The sequence below is a fragment of the Ptychodera flava genome, chromosome 11 (assembly GCF_041260155.1).
Source record: "Ptychodera flava strain L36383 chromosome 11, AS_Pfla_20210202, whole genome shotgun sequence".
Lineage (NCBI taxonomy): Eukaryota > Metazoa > Hemichordata > Enteropneusta > Ptychoderidae > Ptychodera > Ptychodera flava.
The window spans coordinates 14,024,385-14,037,218 of NC_091938.1; the positions used below are offsets into that span (position 1 = coordinate 14,024,385).

Sequence of the window (12,834 nt, forward strand, 5' to 3'; positions counted from 1 at the left end):
ATTATTGGGAGTACCGCGGTGACCCGTCCAAATTGTAGTTCGTTATGTATGGTTATCGATCACAATTGGTCTAAAGGATGACCCGAGTAGGTTATCAAATAGTTCTGGAGTGAAAAAAAAGAATTTGTCACCAAAGTGATAAACAGTAATACGCCCGGCTTGTGACTGCCAAGTGTATCTCCCTGACGTGTTTAATTAGTTTCGATTTTCGCCTATCGGAATCCTCCTTGTGACCTTCTGACCTCTACGTTCACATGGTATCTTGGCCGTACGTGACGTGTACAATAGCAACCACAAACCTTGGTCACGCGCTCGGCCTTCTCCTATATCGCGCGTACGTGTCCCACATACAAAACGAGGGCCATGACGTCATCCCGTTGCCATGGTAAACAGTCAAAACTAACTTCCTGACAGCATGCATAATAACCCTGTACAGTATTTGTGTGTGTATGCATTCAATATTTGATTCGTTGTTGAATTTTCACGTGCGCTGCATGTATACATGCGATAACAAGGACGCTCGTAGTTTTCTCCCTCCTCTGTATTTTGGAGCAGTAATCGTGATCGAAATATTTTGTCCCCGGGGTTCCGGTTTGAGCTGTCTACACACCAACTAGCTCTCTTTTGAGCTCTTTTGAGTGCGCGGATGGGCTACTCGTGCTGACAGGGATGTAGTGAATCTGGTGTTACTTTGAATGAAATTCACGCAGCTATAAAGTTGAAGCTAGGTTGAGACACAACTGTTAGCCCAGCAGGTAAGTTGAAAATTGGATGTGTGTATTTTAAAAAAAATAGAGACCGTGTCCTGTAAATCACCGCCTCTCGTCCCGGTAATAAGGCCGGAAAGTGTATTTGATGATACACAGCCACATTCACAAAACGTATCGGCAGCGAACTCGTAAATGGATGGTAAATCTGAAAAAACGACACAGATTTGTAGATGTGCCAATCATTAGAAAACACGACCGACGCGTAATGAGAGTTCATGTCTGTACATACTGAGTCAAAATAAATGTATACTAAGGCGGATGCTTGCAGTATTGGACTAGCAAAGAACAAGCTAAGTAAAACATTATAACATCCATTCTAATAACGTGAATGTGTACACCAGTGTTACCCGCTGTATTGATCCGCTGAAATAGGAATTAAAATTACTTAGCCCCGAGAAGGAGCTCTGCAGAGATGATTGAAATCTGCTGTGTTACAAGGCTTAATTTCCACGGTGTCTCGTTAAACAACTGCTATTAATATGCAACCTAGGAAATCAAATGGACAATGAATCATGTATAAATCTGTATATGTTTTATCGCCGATGATGGGGGTCTATATATAAGCATCCCCCGAGAGCTTAAGTTCAGCTTGGCGTTCCGCTCTTTCTGTCAGTTGGTTCAGAATTCTGCGCATTATCGCTTGTGAAGACGTAATGTACTTTCACTGAATTCGTATTAGCAAAGTCTCTTACTATTCACACCGGGTCACTGACATGGTGTGGGCTTGTTTACTGTATCCGTGCAAACGTAACACAAGAGAGCTCGAATGAGAGTTCGAGAGACAGAGCAGAGAGAGAGAGAGAGAGAGAGAGAGAGAGAGAGAGAGAGAGAGAGAGAGAGAGAACTGTTCAAGGAAGCAGAACGTGAAAGGTGCTTGAAACTTGCAGGTGCAAAGTTTGCACGGTAAACAAACAAGTCGAATGGAGTTCAATATAATACCAGCTCTTAATATCGCGTACCGTATTGCACCAGTCGCAGCTTTTTACTTTTATCAATTATATTCTGCTGTCCAAGTATAGTTTCTTGATCCACTTTCTCGGTATGTCGAAACTACGAGGACTCAACAAGCAAAAATACTGTATTTGTAACAGTGTGCAGTCTCTGTTATAGTTTCTTCCTATAGATTCAATACAGCGCACGCTTACAAAATGCCTGTCTATAAAGTTACAACGGGGCTTGTACTGTCAGTCGCGTTTTTTAAATAAAACTTTCACGTAAGGGTACCACATCATACCAATACTCACCATGAAAGACCCCAATAGCTAGTTTAGCCTTCAGCTCAGACATACTGCTGAGTGTGCTCGAGTTCACGGCAACTGTTTTTTCGTCGCTCACAATACAACGGAAAGATCAGTGTGTCACAGCGCCTACATCGTTGACATGGTGAATGTGTAATTTTCCGCCAACAAAAGAGTGAAAGGAATGCTTAAAAACGCGTTTTTCATTTTGAAGAAAGAAACGGGAAGCTTTATGAGTAGCATTGGTAGCCAGGAATTAATATGCAGAATTGCACCTGTGTACCCCACAGTCAAGCAGTGTTGCCAAACGCCACTCGCTGTGCGTTGAAGCATGGCCGGCAATATATAATACTACATTGTTACTGTGTGAGGGATGTCCGAACTGTCACGCTACAGTCAACAATATCCACTTAAAAAATGAAGCACTGCGAACTGTTGACAAGCATTGTCGAAGGTCAATCGCGAACAGAGAGGCATTGGGCTATTTGCGGCTAATTAGACATTAGGATAGTGCGGGTTAATATAAAGTCACAGAGAACAAGTTGTAATATTATATTCTTTGACACTGATTGATGTCTTTCGCTGGCGGTCTATATTGCAACAACTTTTGCCAATTTATTATTTCGATAACACATCTATCACACCGGGTTCAATTTCATCTAGACCATCAATAAGGAGCTGTTCCAATCAATACACGCGCCCTGCTGCCAACTTTCGTCTCGGTGATTTAATCCTGCCAGGAAGTGCCACGTTTGATATCTGCAGAAATTAAAGAAAAACGACAGCGATCGATAATTGATTTGTTTTCTGAAGCAGATGTTTTGAGTCCGCCTTGACCTGTGGCATCAAATCACAGCGGCTCAAGGAAAGGCAAGGTATTTCCAGAGCATGTCTTCTTATTATTTTCGCATTTATTCTTGTTCAGATCGAGACTGCGGTGTACAAAAGCAGCAATTTTGTATCATTAAGGCGGAAATTGACGCTTTAATATTTTCCTGCTTTCTGCTCTCTGGAAAGCTAACAATCAGATTTTTCAATTGCCATCCTCAGTATAAAAGCATGTAACTTCTTATGCCGTCATTATCCACTTTAGTTTGGGACCCTATTTGGTTTTGATGTCTTGAATCGCCGCGAAAACACCCCCCCCCCCCCCTAAATTTCCATAACTTATAAACAAATTACTTCAAGGCTGTGAAAGTCTGCGCGCGTATTGCGCAATGTCAGGCCACACTGTCAAACTACTTTTAGCGAAACGTAAAACGATGGAAGTATTCCCTGATATCATTGGAATTTTACTCGTAATAAACGGTCTGTTGTTTTTTCTTTCGGCGTGCAGCAAATGATGTGTTCAAGGTCCTAGGTCGCCTGTCGAGGAAGTGCGAGACGTAAGTCTCAACAACCCGCTTTAGGTGTTGACTAGCAACATTGCAGTTCAAAACCAGTTGATATTATAACCAGATATATATCTTGAGTGGTTCTTTTTCTATTTCGATGCAAATGAGTTATTTCACCTTTTTCATTCGTCAAACTGCGATGAAAAAATAGTATCACGCAGACATGCAACTTGTCGCTGTTTGAGGTGTCAAACTCCCTTCTGTCAACATGAGGTTGTCCGACATCTTCATCAGCAGTGATTAGGTTTATTTTGATTTCGTTGAGGCCTAAACTTCGCGCCATAGTGAGTCCTTGTAGTGACTTTTGCATTAACCCTTTAAGCGCCAAAGTCAATTTTGTCACCTTTAAAAATATAGTCCTACCTAAGTCATTTTTTTTCAAATGTTTGCAAAAACTTTGATAAAAACTGTAGCCGATAAACTGTGATATCCATTTAGTTCAAAATTATCCCAAAAAAAAGGCAGAAAAAATCATAAAGTTTGGTAAAATGTTCCACTAAAATTTTAGTGGGAAAAATTACAATAATCAAAGGGTTTAGGTAGAATGTGCATCAGAGACAGATATTCCATCTTTCAAACTTTAGAAACACTTTTTGGTCCACCACTTAAGTCAAATTTTTTTCAAATGTTTGCCAAAACTTTGATAAAAACTGTAGCCGATAAAATGTGATATCCATTTGGTTCAAAATCATCAAAAAAAAAGGCAGAAAAAATCATAAAGTTTGGTAAAATGTTCACTAAAATTTTAGCGGGAAAATTACAATAATCAAAGGGTTTAGGTAGAATGTGCATCAGAGACAGATATTCCACCTTTCAAACTTTAGGACACTTTTTTGGTCCACCACTTGAAGGGGCTCATTTTGAAGCTCATTGTGTTAATAAAGTTTTCAACTGCTTATTTTTGTGAAAATGGAAACTTTTGTCCCCCTTGTAGAGTCAACACATGGCGGCCATTTTGATATTTTAAGTGTTGGTATACATAATGTGTAATTTGTTTCTCTAGTACCAGATCTTGCACGGTGACCCCCCCCCCCCAAGGTTTTTATTCTTGAGTTTGAAAGGGGAATAGTTTAAATTTTCCAAAAGGGAAAGTTTGAGCAAAGATTTGCATTCTTTCAATTTTGAGGCGCCTACTACCTTGAATAATTGTTCGTAAGAAAAATGTCACATGCGCGCCTGATGACGTATTCAAATCACCTTTAACTTCGGGTGACGCAGAGATGACAAAGGTCATGGCCAATGCTGAAAGAGATGCCCATTCACTCATCGCGAACTTACTAAACGACAATTAGGACTATGCACACTTTATGCCTTTTGTACTCACTGACAGACTGACCACGTTAGCACGCTTAACTACAACTTTTCAAAGATAAGAAGAAAATCCAGAAACCAGTATCCCAGCTAGCTCATAAATTTTTATTACGCTTGCGCAATTGAGTACGGAAATAGCGAAAAAAAACTAAACGTTGATGAGCCCTATATATCCCCAATGTATAAAACGGTATTGAAAGTCATAAATTACACCCCGCTGTCTGGGGGTTTAACTCGATTCCCGGACGAAAATCACGACACACAGATAAAACAACTGTGGAAGTGCAACGGGTCAAAGGTCATGCCGGTCAAGGAATAGGAAACCAACAAAAAAGGGCAAATGAGATTCGTGTCTTGAATTTTCATGGATGAAATAAAGTTCTTGTGTAAGAGAGATTACACCGCCCCTCCCAGTCGTAAACTTGTCATGACCACACAATTTTTGCAAAATATTCAATATGGCCGCGGGTCAGAGATACAGAACTAATCGAAAGACATTGTACAAGAGACAATTAGAAGACCCTTGCATTTCTAACATTCGGGTGATGTGTAACGGCATTTAACGTCTAGCATGTATGACGACTGTTATTATAAATCATTTTTGTCACAACATTCTGTGGTGAGTTGATAGTATTTATGATCACAAAATGCTTGCTTTGTTGGAATCTCGAACCGCGATTGTTTTCAAATCGTGCCTACGACATCAGAACCGTAACTTGTGGCCTTCGTCGGTATAAATAGCAAATCAAGAGGTATTTTGAATTGACTTTTGGGCGAATGCCAGGATAATGTTTAACACATGTACTCAAAATAAGAGAATAACAAGACACACATTTCTCTTGTATCATATTTTATATTTCCCGCGACCTTCGAGTCAAACTGTCATAACCTTTTGGCGACCTTCATGCAAAGTAGGCGCTTGTCAGTGATAGAAATCTACATCCGGGATAGTTTAGCTGCAGAACAGGGGTACGACTATCGATAAAACCTTTATTAAACAAATCAAATAAAAACCCTATGAAAATAGATAGCTTATGACATATTTTCTTTCAGTTTGGCAGTTTGGCTACCATTTGAGTACTCTGTCATTTTGACTAGAGCATATAAATATCTGTCGATTTTCAGGGTAATCACCATCCGCTGAGTAGACATAACACGGTTCACGGTAAATTTGGCATTGGTCGTCAAGGACATTGTAATATTGAGCTACTACATTGTTGGTACCGTTATAACTTTGACAGAACTAGATTATAGTGTGATAACAGTATATGTACTATTTAAATTGGGTGTGTGGATCTCTGTAAGGTCTCTAGGGTGGGTAGGTAGGTAGGTATGTAGATAAAGACAGACAGACAGACAGTCGGGCAGAGACAAAGTGAGAGACGAAGACAGAGAGAGAGAGAGGACAGACGCACAGTAACAGAGACACACTCACGGATAGAATGGTAGTTCAAAAACAATTCCGCGGACTGACGCACCGCATCTGTCAGGCCTACTGTTTGTTTCAATGAATTCTATTTACTTCATGAGAAATTATGGCTACTTGTCATATTGTTCTATATCAGTGCATATTTTGCTTTAAGGTGACGTATTTTGATGTAGGCTGCAATTACTCGTTTGTTATTGCCAAGGTTGTAATTCGTAAATCAAAGTACTATAAGTTGAGTTTGGAATTTTTGCAGTCGGTAGAGATGTTGCACGACTGGGCTGCATTAGTTAAGTCGCCTTCCTCTCAAAAATCACTGCCACCCCCTTGAGAAAATGAACTGTTCCTAGGTTAGGATGCTATGCCTGTAAGAATTGAAGGACTCGTAAATCCTCGAATTAATTTTCGATGTGACGATCAAAACAAGTGAAATCGCTGGCAAAATGACGAGATATAAAGCGATTGGACCAAAGGAGCCGACAATTGACGGCCTTACCACAGACATGCTGGCGATAAAGCTAGCATCCATTGAACCGAAATGTGCCGCTAAAAATTAAGCTTTCGGATCAGTTGCCTAACGCGCTTACAATTTTAATCTCCGATGCGCGTAAAAATGACCAATTTTTAAGTAACACAAAAATTATGTTCATCACTAACAGACGGCAAAACATCCGTAGATGCTTCCGTGTGCAATACGGTAGGGGCTAAGGGACTGGACACAAATTACAGGGGGGGGTGGGCCGGTGTTTTTTTGGGGGTGGGTCGCCATTTTTCGCGCAAGCATTTTTGAAGGGTCATAAATTTTGTGCAGCCTATGGGGGAGGGTCACCTTTTTTCATGCATCAAAGCTGAAATTGCATGTGCACGTTATGGAATACTGAAAAAAGAAAAAATACCTCCTGGCACTTTCATTTTCATTTTCTGCCATTACCATTTTCGGCGCGCCCTTCGGGCGCAAATTTCAGGTATAATAAACAATGTATTGATGATCCAAGCAGCCACATTGATTTAAGTTGTCATGATTTCTACTTATTCAACACTATTGTGCATAACTGTCCCCTATAATGACTCTTTCAATAACAATTTGGGAGATTACTTATTTGACATCATTCTCCCATTGACAATACATTGGGTATAGGTCGGTGTCAAACGTTCATGTCACTGTATGTACATTTTTTAATTTTTTGAGGACATTGACAGAATACAAACTGTTCAGAATAGTGCATAGTGTCATCAATAACAACTGGAAGCTTCAGGTCGAACAACTTTTGAATAACAATTTAGGATCAGATAACCTATGAGTTATTTATAGTTTCCTCATAGCCTACAATGTATAGTGAATCAACATTTTGGTGAAATTCCAAAATCAAATTTCTTGCACAACCATTGACTTGAAACCACTCTAGTCTAATCATGAATATTAATACTAATAATTAGGTGTACATAAATGCACAGGTTTACCAAGTTTTGTATTGGAAAAAAATTATTCATAGTTTCATCATAGACTACCATGTATAGTGAATGGACATTTCAGTGAAATTCCAAAATCAAATTTCTTGCACACCCATTGACTTGAAACTACTCTAGTCTAATCATGAACATTAATACCAATAATCAAGTGTACATAAATGCACAGATTTTCCTATTTTTGTATTGGAAAAAAATTATTCATAGTTTCATCATAGACTGCCATGTATAGTGAATCAACATTTAAGTGATATGCCAAGATCAAATTTCTTGCACACCATTGACTTGAAACCACTCTAGTCTCATCATGAACATTAGTACCAAAAATTGAGTGTACATAAATGCACAGATTTACCTATTTTTGTATTGGAAAAAATTATTCATAGGGTTCACCATAGACTGCCATGTATAGTGAATCAACATTCGGTGAAATTCCAAAATCAAATTTCTTGCACACACATGGACTTGTAACCACTCTAGTCTAATCAAGAACATAAATATCAATAATCAAGCATACATAAATACACAGATTTGCCAAGTTTTGTATTTAAAAAAATTATTCATAGTTTCTTCATAGACTACAATGTATAATGGATCCACATTTCATGCGAAATTCCAAAAACAAAGTTATTGTACACAGATGCACGTGTTACCACCCTCTTCTAATCAAGCACAATTATGTCAATTATTCAGGGTCATATATACACAAATAGTGCATATTTTTAATTCTGAAAATTTTTTTTTACAGTTTTAATTGTCATAGACTCCCATGTATAGTGGATCAACATTTTATGTGAAATTCAAAAAACAAAGTTATTGTACACAGATGCACATTTTACCACCCTCTTCTAATCAAGCACAATTATGTCAATTATTCAGGGTCCATATATGCACAAATAGTGCAAATTTTTAATTCTGAAAATTTTTGACAGTTTTGTCATAGACTCCCATGTATAGTGGATCAACATGAATTTGACTTTGTTTGTACTGTCTATTTACTGTCTGTTCTGTGCTGTTTTGTGTCTATGTTTACAACTATTGTCTTACAAATTTTGACCTAGTGTTATTGGATTATGGATTGGTATGATTGCGATTATTTTGAGAGAAATTCCAAAATCAAATATCTTGTTCACATGTGCACTTGTAAACAACCCATGCTAATCAAGTATATCTATATCAGTTATTAAACATCTGTATATGAACAGATATAGCTAGTTTTATACTGGAAAATACACGTTCGTAGTTTTCTTATAGTCGACTACATGTATAGTGAATCAACATTATCGATAAAATCTAAAAATTACATTTTTTGTAAAGGCATGCACTTTTTACCTGCCACTTCAAGCAAAGTACATTTACATGAATTATCACACACATATGATTTGATATTTGATATTATATCGGCCACATTATGCCTTCCTTTCGGGAGGGCGACTTACAAAGTATAGCAAGTCAGAAGGGGTCTTTAACACATTCCGGGTTTTTTGGGGGTATTGAGTAACAGGGGAGGGTCACTTATTTTCATGCACGGATAGGGGAGGGTCACTAATTTTTGTGCATGAACTTTTGAAGGGTCACTATTTTTTACGCAGCGGTTTTCGAAAAACACCGGCCCACCCCCCCCTGTAATTTATGTCCAGTCCCTAAGATGGAAAAACTGACATGCGCGTTCTCCGCCTTTCATCGATGACACGATGTCTTCCTCCACTTTACATGTAGAGAACTGCGTCGGTACGTCAGACAGCAAGCTATAGTGAAACCAGTTCGATAAGTTTAGATGGATTAATGGGCAAGTTGCTGTTTTTGATGATGTTTCATCATATTTGTTCCATAAAACTGGTGAAGTTTTGTGTTCGTCGAAATTTCTAAGTGTCGGCATTGCCAATACAAAGCATTGTACTATACAATATCTAGTTATCGTTGACACATCAATTTTGGTCCGGACTGAAATTCAGTTATCAACAATGACCTTGGACGTGACACATACAGCCAGCGTTGACCAACTCAGCACGAGGCATTTCAACGTGATTTTTGTGGAGTAGAACTCAGGAAGCATCTGTGTTTTACAAACACACCCATGATGGCACAAGACTGGAAAATACAGAGAAACTTACGGCTAATTACTAATTGAGCCTTAGTGAAGTTTACTGAACCCTATGACGTACAGATAATTCTAATACAGTATTCGAACACCGCTTAGAGTTAGAATGCAAATCTCCGCCGTGCTTGTCTCAGTTTAACGAAGGCAAGAACCGACTTTACGTTGAGCATCATTAGTTGTCATTAGAAGGTAAAGCTGGTCTCAGCGATACAATTACTGCTATGGCCAGGATAACGAACTCATTACATTTGAAAAATTGCAACACTGTATTAACTCTTTCTTGGAATTTTGTAATTTGTGAAAATCATTTGTGTTTTCTTAATCTACGATGGATTGAAAAAAATGACCCGTGACATTGACCTTCATTTATTTCTCTATTACTGAAATCAAGGGTCTTAACTCTAGCTGTACCTCCAGTTGGATTTGATTGTCCATGTGAATGTAAAATAATTTGTGGACTTTGCCCTGATACACTAAGATACACAGTCTAGAGAAATCTCGCGAGAATCCCAACGAGGTTCTGTCTAGAGAAATCTCGCGAGAATCCCAAATGCAAGAAATGCAATATCTGGCAGCCATCTTGAAACGGTTAAATAACCAGAGGAAAGTGCGGTGAAATGTAAGATATTGACCGATCGAATGTAGAAAATGAACAATATCGTAGTATTGGACACACAAGCAATAAATACGGAAGAATCCCTAGACTTGATCATGTTAAAAAACATATCCTCCATGTAACTTGCTTGCATCAGAAAGTCATGTTACAAGAGAGCAATTTTCAAATATTTCCTTTTTTAACGACTTTATGAGTTCACACGCACCCAGATTTATTGTAAAATGCACTCTCACTCTTTAAAAGTAAATGGACCATATGGTGAGTCACATGAAACAGACTGGGAAGCTGTCTATGTACATTGATTTTTCATTTTGAATTCTTTGAAAAGAACGCTCTTGCATTTGCAAGCGTCTAGCCACCAATCAACCACAAAAACTTTCAGTTCAGACCCGTCAATGCAGAACCACAATTCCCGTTATTGTAACAACTTGAAAACATTGCTCTGCGCTTATACTCCATTTTGCCTTTCTGTTGGGCGTTGTGGAGAAAGCCACTTCACCAGTTTTGGAATTGTATTTAACCGTATGGTGGAAGTTTGGTGAGAATGAGCCATTAAAACACATTTTCAGCTGGCTCTTTTTTAAGTGACTTTGTAAAAACGACTTACAATTGGCACACTCTGTTATACCTGCTCTCGAAATTGCCTATTAACGTTATGGCACAACACAGGGTTATTTATAAGCGCACAATGGTGTATGGGGTTGATATAACCTAGCTTCTAGCTATTTTAACTTTTTAGAGACTAGGAAATTGTATCACCAATAAAATTACTGCATATATATATTTATGAAACTAGAGCGTATTTGCAGAGTGTTTATACGAGAGCTACGATGGAAATACCCGCGGGTATGCCACCTCAGTTCTGATGGTGAGCTAGATTAAACATCCGTAACGAACTCGGTCCTTCAACCTCTTCTAGCATAAGTCCAAATTTTCAACAGTTGATAGGCATATGGCATTGTATCAAAATTTGGCGCGAAAGCCAGATTTTTGACATCATGTTGACCGTGGTTCAAGAGAAGACTGGGAGAAAGCTTTCAGGTCCAAAACACTCTATATGGGGTCGATTCAGGCGAGTTATCAGAAAGTAAGACCTGAAAGCATTAAAAGGGCAAGGAAGCTAATGTTTTCAATGGATGCATCATAAAAATACCAGGAAACCCACGGACTATTTGATCGTCTGGAAAACTGTTGACTTCGCCACTTATAATGGCAACCCTGACAAAATGAACCATAAATTTAATTGACGCTGCCGAAACCATGGCGTCGAACACATGTAGCGGCTCTCCCCAAAAAATAACTGGCTGCAACGTCGTTATCACATCAAGGTCCCAAGTGTACACTGTTTGCAAACTTATTATTTATCTCGAAGTCCGGACTCGAATTTATTATATCAAAGCTAGCAATGTCCGTTATGTACACACAGGCTGTAAAATCAAACTGAATATTGGCTCAGGAAGCGGAATAACGCTATCAACAATTACGAAACTTCCACACTGATACACAATTTTCAAATTTTTAGCAACGAACATGTCCATTACGGTAGAAATTCTGCTGATGTCGAGTAGCGAGTACATGGATACTCTTCAATCCCTGACCCAACCATTTCGATTCAATTGGCAGCCATGTCTACTGCAAAGAGCGTTAAAGCCCCGGGTTTCTTTGTTTCAATACAATGCTATCCCATCTCACGTGAAATAGGGTGAATTTATTGGATATAATGCTATTTCCAAAACTTGCTCTTAGTGCCAGTAAAGGGACATTACCTGTAACTATTGACTAATTTTTCACTACTCTGTTTCAATGTTTCAACTACAGAATTTTACTATAATCCGATCATCATGACCAATGCCCGGTGTCTTGCTTGCCAACACGGCCTGTATATGTGAAATGACCATTGTTATTGTTGATAAATGTATTTTAGTCCGGACCTGATGTAAACAATAAGAATGCAGATTATACGCATATAAGGTATATTTATGAGCTAAATATTAGGAATTTCTCCATGGTTAAGGGATTCACATCGGACTCTGCAGATGATACTCAGAAACAAACAAAAAAAATGACCAAAGTTACAGCTAATGGATCTTTAAGCAATCTATGATTCATCGTCCAACTTCATGTCATTTACTTTGAAACTACGCAAAGGGGACATCATTCCAGAATGGGGACCTAGCACCATGTTGTGTCATTTATATCAGAAGAATGAAACCCGTATCCAATAGTTACCTGCCGACTTTTCGCAAAGTCAGGGAGACATTAAAGACAAACCACGAGGCCAAAGCACTGTAGCTGATCTGCATGTACTTTTTCCCCTTGAAAACGACACAAACGTTATTGGCAAATGCACGTCCTCGATCGCTATAAGAATTCTATTTTTATACTAATCTGAAGTATAATCAGTTGATCAGTCAATCAGTTTGTCGCCGAGTCAAGGATATATGACGAACATGAAAATCTGAACGATTGAATTATCATTTCAACAGAGATTGTATGAGAGTAAATAGACGT

At 38.6% G+C, this 12,834-nt stretch overlaps 1 protein-coding gene across 1 annotated transcript in view; it reads left to right on the forward strand.

Moving 5' to 3' along the window:
• Positions 1-464: 464 nt before the first annotated feature.
• The window catches only part of LOC139143569 (transcriptional regulator ATRX homolog), a 136,310-nt gene continuing 123,940 nt past the window's right edge, over positions 465-12,834 (forward strand). Inside the window, exon 1 of the mRNA XM_070714001.1 lies at positions 465-755. The gene's annotated coding sequence lies outside the window, so the exon portion shown is untranslated. The remainder of the gene's footprint in view (positions 756-12,834) is intronic.